The sequence below is a fragment of the Antennarius striatus genome, chromosome 2, assembly GCF_040054535.1.
Source record: "Antennarius striatus isolate MH-2024 chromosome 2, ASM4005453v1, whole genome shotgun sequence".
Lineage (NCBI taxonomy): Eukaryota > Metazoa > Chordata > Actinopteri > Lophiiformes > Antennariidae > Antennarius > Antennarius striatus.
In genome coordinates, this window is record NC_090777.1 from 13,589,550 (window position 1) to 13,597,485 (window position 7,936).

Consider the following 7,936-nt stretch of genomic DNA (forward strand, 5'->3'; position numbering starts at 1 on the left):
ACCCTGGCTTTTCGGTACCATAAAGGTGGTTGACTTTCTATCAGGCTACGTTGTCGGGGTAACCTATGCTGAACACCTAACCTGCTCCGGACCAGGATAAGTTCAGGGTAAGAGCTCAGCAGGTATAACAGCCCCACCTACTGGCCAATTGGAGCTTAGTGGGTATAAGAGCCCCGCCTACTGACCAATCCGTTCTCTTGGAAAATGGGCTGTCCGTTTTATGAGAACCCAGTGGATCTTGGTGCAGAGCTTGTGCAAAGAGCACTCAGGCGCGAGAGAATATTCAGAGATCGCTGTAATCCGTTCGAATTCCCTGAACAATCACTGTACGAAAGGTACAGGTTTTGGGGAGAGGGGTTACATTACATCTGTCAGCTGCTGGAGCCGTACATCAGTAATGTAACGCACCGCAACCATGCACTGACAGTTCCGCAGACAGTGTGCATTGCACTGGTTTTTTGCCACAGATAATATATTTCTTACTGATGATTGTAATTATTATGATGTATTTAAATCCCTTGTTGGATGGGTTACAAGCAAGCCACATATAAAATGCCATTAAAAAATTATATGTGTAAGTAAATCATGGATTGATTCATTCATTCATAGGTACTTTTATGTATTCTGTTGGCGATGCCGAAAACCTCGGGAAAAACACGGTATGTCGAGCTATTCATAAAGTCGCGGGGGCCTTGACCGATCTTGTCGATACATTTGTGGTGTTTCCCGGACACCTGCCCACGCAATGCATCATAGAGGGCTTTTATGACATCGCAAGTAAGCAAAGTTGATGTGTAATTTGCATAATACAGAGTAAGCCCTGGGATGTTTGCCGTTGCATATGAAATGCAGCACATTCCTTTCACAGGGTTCCCCAGGGTGCTGGGTGCCATTGACTGCACCCACATCCCCATCTCTGCCCATCCGGGTGAGAATGATGCCGACTTTGTGAATAGCAAGTCCTTTCACAGTGTCAGCATTCAGGTAGAATTCATCTTACAATATTATGTCAGTTATTTCGAATTAATGTATAAAGACATCCACACTATACTCATGTCAGCAGTAGGCTTGCTATGTTTGAGTCCTTTTTAAATACACATTGCAGCATCACTCACTACAGTTTATCCCCAATGCTTCTACAGATGACATGTGACCATTAAACAATGGTCACCAGTTTGGTGGCCAAGTGGCCGTGGTCTGTCCACGACTCTTGCATATTCAGGGAGTCTTTGCTGTGCCAAAGGCTGGAGCAGGGTATGAGGAACTTACATTGGTGGCTATAGACTTTGATGATATCCCTAAGCAATTTGTCCACACTTATTAAAGCAATTTATTTTCTTCTTTAGGACAGTTCTGTGGACTACTCCTTGGAGACAGAGGCTATGCCTGCTTGCCTTATCTCCTGACCCCCTATCCTGATCCCAGTGCAGGGCCACAAATGAGGTTCAATGTGGCCCATGCCAAAACCAGGGTCTGGATAGAGATGACCTTTGGGGTCATCAAGGCACGGTTTTCATGCCTCTGTGGCCTGAGGGTGGCCCCAGACCGGGCATGAAGGATCATTCCTGCATGTGTGGTTCTGCACAATATTGCCACAATGAGGAAGGAGAGCCCCCCCCCCCAGTGACCCCCCACCCCCAGATGTGGTGGAACCCATCACTGTTGATTTCCCTTCAGGCAAGGCTGTGAGAGAGGCCACAACCGAAACATTTTTTTCAGTTAAATGAAAAAGGTAAACATGGAATATTTATTTTTATTATATTTTTTTTATTTATGATTCTCTTTATTATATATATATATAATGTGTGTGTGTGTGTGTGTGTGAGAGAGAGAGAGAGAGAGAGCGAGAGAGAGAGAGAGAGCGAGAGAGAGAGAGAGAGAGCGAGAGAGAGAGAGAGAGAGCGAGAGAGAGAGAGAGAGAGAGAGAGAGAGAATATTGGGCCTAAATTGTGATCACATATACTTATCAGAAAAAAGAGAATGAAAATGCTACCATAAGTAGAAATAAAATTATTTTTGTTTTTAAGAATCACAGCAAATTATTCATTTTGTTACAACTAGCCTTGTGTGTGGTTTGGGGTTGTCCTTTTGCTCCCTTTTTTTCTGTCTGCTCGTTTAGTGTTCAGATTAGCCCGTGCCACTGATCGACGGTGATTGGGCGAAGCACACCTGTTCCCTCTCCTGATTGGCTTCGCCAAGGCCTCACCTGGTATATAACACCCAAGATGGCAGTCATTTGTGGGCAACAGGGCAGCAGACAGCAGATCTTCATCATATCCAACTTCCACTGAGCCACATTCTTTGTTGTGTGAAGTGTTTAGTAATGTTTGTGAAGTAGGGTTGGACTGCCAGTTTATTTGGTAATACTTTTCTCCTGTGTAATTTAGTTAGGAAGGTTAGATGCTGTCTTTTGTTTTTTAAGTTAGGTTAAGTATTATTCTTTTGAAGATAGGATTGTTTTGTTTGTTTTATTTTGGCCTTAGTCCAACCTGAAGCGAGCTCGACATATTATCTGATATTTGGTTATTGTAGATAAAACTTTGATTTTCATTATATAATCTAACTATCCATCTGTGGGTACTTGGGACATGGGGAAGATGGGACTGTTCATGTTATGGCTCAGGCCCTCCTAGACTAAGCGTAACAATTTATTCATACATTTTCTTATCTGCTTTTTCCCCTTTCGTGCATATGGGGATTGCAAGACCTTGTCCCAGTGGACTTACAGGTAAGAGCCGGGAACACTGTATGGGCACGGTTCCATTGAACAGCGGAGCCACATGAAAGACAATCACTCACACACACACACACACACACACACACACACACACACACACACACACACAGAGATCACTTCACCTGAAGGACAGAAACTGGAGAATCTGGAGAGAACCCACGGCGAAACAGGGAGAGCATACGAATTCTGTACAGAACAGTACTCGAACCCCAAACCTTCTTGCTGTTAGGTGACAGCAGTACCCACTGCACCACCATGCCGCCCACCACAGCAAATCAAATCCAGTCAATTTACACAATAATTGTGCCAAATCACAGCAAATGTTGTCTTGCTGCACTTTTCTAGAAAACACTTCAAACCAAGTCTAAAGTTAATAGAGATCCAAGCAAACAGTAAAGGAAGTGACAGTAACGGACAGTAAAGGAAACATGGCTGGCAACCACTGGCAGCACCAACTATGTCAAACACCTCTGCTGTTTTAACAATGATTCACACTGGCACTATGGTAAAGAGTAACTTTAATATGTTAATTTTATTTTCGGATTTGTGAGTGTATCCAGCTCGGGTCCTGAGGAGAAGACGCACCAACCAATCCTACCGAATTACTGAGAAACTTAATATTGATTTGAACTGTTATCAATGGTGTTCTGATCACCAATTTATTAAAAAAAAATAAAATAAATAACAGTCAAATAAAATTCTGAGCTAAAGGCTGAAACAAACCACACACACAAATAAACAACCAATCAACCAACCAACCAAACAAAAAAACAAAAGGCAGTAAAAGCAGAAAAGCCAGTCACTAAATAATATACATGATTTACTGCATTGTCATTTCGTCCTGTTAAAAACATATTTATGGTAATAGATGAACCCCCGTGAAAAAGGGCAATTCCAAAAAAGCGTGAAATTACTCTGAGAGAAAAATAAAATAACATTTCCAGCTCGCAAATCCCTGGCCACCACTTTACCTTGGAAAAAAGGTATTTACAGTAAAGAAATCTGTCATTGTTTCCAACCTCTGTTTGCAGGTCACCATTCCATCATAAATATTTACCTTCAATATTTTCCTTTGAAGTGTATACGTTGTTAAGGTGTTGCAGCAACTCTGTGTAGGATATGCATTTCTGCCCTTTGCCCCTCTGTTCTCTGGTAATTCCGGTTGCATCCTTCCTCCCTTTTGGTTTGTGGACTCTGATTGTGACTTAATGGGGCTTTTTAACTGTGACCACGGCATAGGCCTTTGATTTCACAGATCTTTCAGCATATATTACAGCATTTCTCATAACTGTCTCACTCACAACAGACTCATACTGTATCTTTTCATGTGAAATGCCAGCCATGGAGGCCAGTAACAATTAAATTAACTGTGAGGAATTGACAGAGCCAAGGTGTTCTCTGGCAGTATATACAGTATACCACATGTGAATTTTCCTTTGCCCATCAGTGGAATTTAAATTATTTCATAGAAATGTAATAAAATGATTTTTTATGAAAAAAAAAAAAAAGTGTATTGGACCATCACATAATAGAAACAAGGGGCCCTTGAACACAAGGCCAGCCACTTAAAAACACCAAATAGTTGGCAGTCAGTGAGTGAGATTCTAATTTTAGGTCCCACACCTCTGGCACTAGTCTGGTCTTGTTAGTCCTTGTTAGTAGCTTTTCTGAGCATATTGAATCTGATATAGATAATGGGCCTGTTTCACAAATCAGGTTTAGTGGAAAGCCTGGGTAAGTTAACCCTGAAATAAGGGAAAGCCAGGGTTTTCTGTTTCACAAAGGGAGGTAACTTAACCCACGGTCATAGGAGTGACCCTGACCACTTTCATGAAATAAGGTAAACTGAACCTCTGGGTTTGTTACCGCAGTAAGACTCTCTGAAGGTAGCCTGGTCGGGAGCAGGTTTTATTCCACAAACCAAGGGTTTCCCTGACTCCACCCCCTTTCACCACTGCTCGCACTGCTTCATTTCCTGGTTCTGTTAGATGGAGAGTTTGACCGAATAACTCCGTATTTTAGAGGTATTTTAGAGGCAAACATAGCATGTCCGTTTGGCGAGGATCCCGTTTGTGAGGGTTCAGCATTAAGTCAGAGAATTAAATATTTTTGTATCGCGTTCAGTTATCTTTATGATTGGTACCAGTTCATGTCCCGATCCATCACATACAACCACAACCTAATCCATTCTCACATCTGCAGCAGTGTTGCGTGTAGCGCTCCGTTCAGTTTTTATTTTTTCTCTGCAAACGGTAGTTTTTCTATACAATGTGAAAGATGCTCGGTGCGCTTTCACCCTGGCTTTTCTGTATCACGGATAAATCTGTCCAGATCATGTGTGATGCTGCAGACTACATTTCTGATGTTGAGATCTAGCTCTTTTCCTAACTCTCGAATGTATGGTCTTACCTGAGCAACAGACTATAATGTGGTCAGTAACCTAAAGATTTGCACAATAATTCACTTTTCTTCACAGTTTAATCCACTCTAATGAATCGACTATACATTACAGGAGAGAGCCTACGTCACCTCAGGTTGATTCCTGCTATCCAGGTCGGCAAAGCAGTGACAGACACCGTCTGCCAGAATAATTTCAGAGTCTAAGTCACCATCACCACCAACACAGCGAGCAATACTATACACATTTCCTTTGGTCATCTTTATTTCTTACAAAGCTAGTTTTTGTATCATCACAATAGTTAACATTCTAATAGTTAACATGATTCACATGTAAACCCCACCTACCTCTAACTTGCTCCAGTATTTATATGTCCAGAAATGCCCTCCTAATCTGGAGGTTATAGTAAACTTTTCTGTATTTTTTTAGAAAGTGAATTCTATAAACTTATTTAGCAGATAGATGGGAATACATGAGGAGGCCATTAAAACATACAGTTGAATATGAATTCCACAGAATGAACTGCTGGCGTTCACTGAGCAACTATTTCACTTTGAAAATCTGTGCAAATGGGAGCCTTCTGATACTGTCCATCCATGCTCTGTTAAAAAAAGATGAAAAATGTTAATACTTCAGTGGAGGATAAATGTCACTCTGTATTACACCAGAATGTGAAGCAATGAGAAGAGAACAATCAGTAATATAAAACATTTGACCACCTTTGTTTTCATCAATTTCTTGTGAATTTCTTTTTCTTCTTATCAATTAATAACACCTGTATGTATCACGTGATTAAAAACGACAGAAGATAAAACTTGGAATGCCTTAAAGTGGTTATAAGCAGTACAATTTCACAGCTATTGATGTAAGAACTAAAGCAGTTTTGGCTATTATCAAGGAAACCTGGCAAACGAGCAATATGTCAGGTCTTGATTTCAGTTCTTAGTTAATATTGGTCATACACAATGATATGAATAAACTTCTCAACTGTTTTTGTAATGTGCATATGCTGATTTACTGTTTTACTTACATAACATTGAAACGTTTAAATATGTTTCCTTATTTAACAGAGCTTGATATAGATGAGAGCACATTTATGTGCGTGAAAAGTGCATTATGTTGGCGATAAAACAACTGGAAAGACAAATGTCCACTTAATATTTACTCTATACAATATAAAACAGAATGAGGAAGAGCAGGATGCTTAATGAGATGATGCAGAAGTCTGACCTGTCTGAATGATGTTTTTATCCTTCCTTCTCAGCTGCTGACATGTGCGTTTCTCCGCCGCTATAAATAAATAAATAAATAAATAAACTATTATTCAAGCCATTTACCTATGTAATTTTACCGTGAATGCAACGCACTACTCTTAAACTTACTCATTTACTTGAGCAGCAATTCACTCCTACGCCATCTCTTTCTTCTTTGCAGCTGCAACGCTATTTTTCTTTCTTATGAAGTCTTCATATGCATACATAAAAATCTGTACATGACGGTGCATGGTGAATCATCGAATCAGGGCTCCATTGACGATGGCTTTCTTTCCATTGACAATGCCTGTTAAACTGCAGATCAAGTGACTCTGGGTTAACAAAACTAACCCTGAAAAGCGATTGTGAAACAGAAATTGCTGGTCATTGGAATATAGCACTGACAACAACTCACAGAGGTTAAAAGCTGAGGCCACACTAACCACCACCAGAACTGAAGAAATCTCTTGGATGGGAGGTGAAAAGTCTTCAAGGAACATACTTAAAGTCAGTGTTTCTCAAATAGTAGGGTGTTCCCACCTGGGGTGCGGTGCAATGCCAGAGGAGGCACGTGTAACTCTGGGGAACATGTTATTTGCTGTACTCAAACGAAGTGTAATTACGCATCCATTACAGCAGTTAGCAGTGGCGCTCTCATTGTCAGGTGTGCGCAGGGAGTAGTAGCTTGAGGAATTATGAAGAAGCGTCTGCAGCGCTGGTCTTCACTGTGACTACAGCCAGGGGTGTTTACTTTGTCTACTCTCGCTGGCAATTGACAGAATGAAGCCGAATAAATCAGGTCATCACTTAAAGACATCACACAACATTTACGCTGATAAGCCACTGGAGTTTTTTCAGCAAAATTGTATCAAATACTGCCAGCAATCATCCCGCTTTGTGAATGCTACTTCAGTAAACCAGCAAGCTCTGTTAGCATCATATAAGGTGGCGTACCAAACTGCTCAGTGCAAAAAAAGCCCACCATAGTAGAGCTGAAACATTGAGCAGGAGCTGAGAGTTTAGTATTAATGCTTCAAACCTCGCTTTGAACAGGTGTGATCTGCCTAAATGAGCTCACTGACTTCCTCATTTTGATAAAAAAAGGACGAAAAAATCAGCACAAATTGAGTAAGTTAAAGTGGTTTATATATTGTGCTCCTCAACTGAATTTAATTTTTTTTGTTATTCTTTAGTATCAAATGGTGCAATAAGTTGGTCAAAAATGTTTAAACTTTAAACAAAGTTTTTTTTTAAACTTCAGGCAAATTAATGCACCTAACTTTTCTGTTATTGACTAAAAATATTGTTGATAAAATTATTCTTTGTTATAAATTTAACTATATTTCTTTCCCATATTGCTAATAAGGATGCAATGTAATGTAGATGAGTACTTCTAATAATTATATAGATAAAGTTAAATTATTTATAGTTGCAGCGGAGAGTGGAGGGGTGCAAATTGTTTTCTTCTTGCTACAGGGGTCGCAACAGAAAATAATTGAGAAGCACTGCTTAAAGTCAAGTGGATTGTTTTAAACAATTTTGGATATC

General features: G+C 40.2%; 1 pseudogene; it reads left to right on the forward strand.

Moving 5' to 3' along the window:
* The first annotated feature begins 204 nt into the window (after positions 1–204).
* LOC137601608 (putative nuclease HARBI1) lies at positions 205–1,627 on the forward strand (annotated as a pseudogene).
* Positions 1,628–7,936: the final 6,309 nt, after the last annotated feature.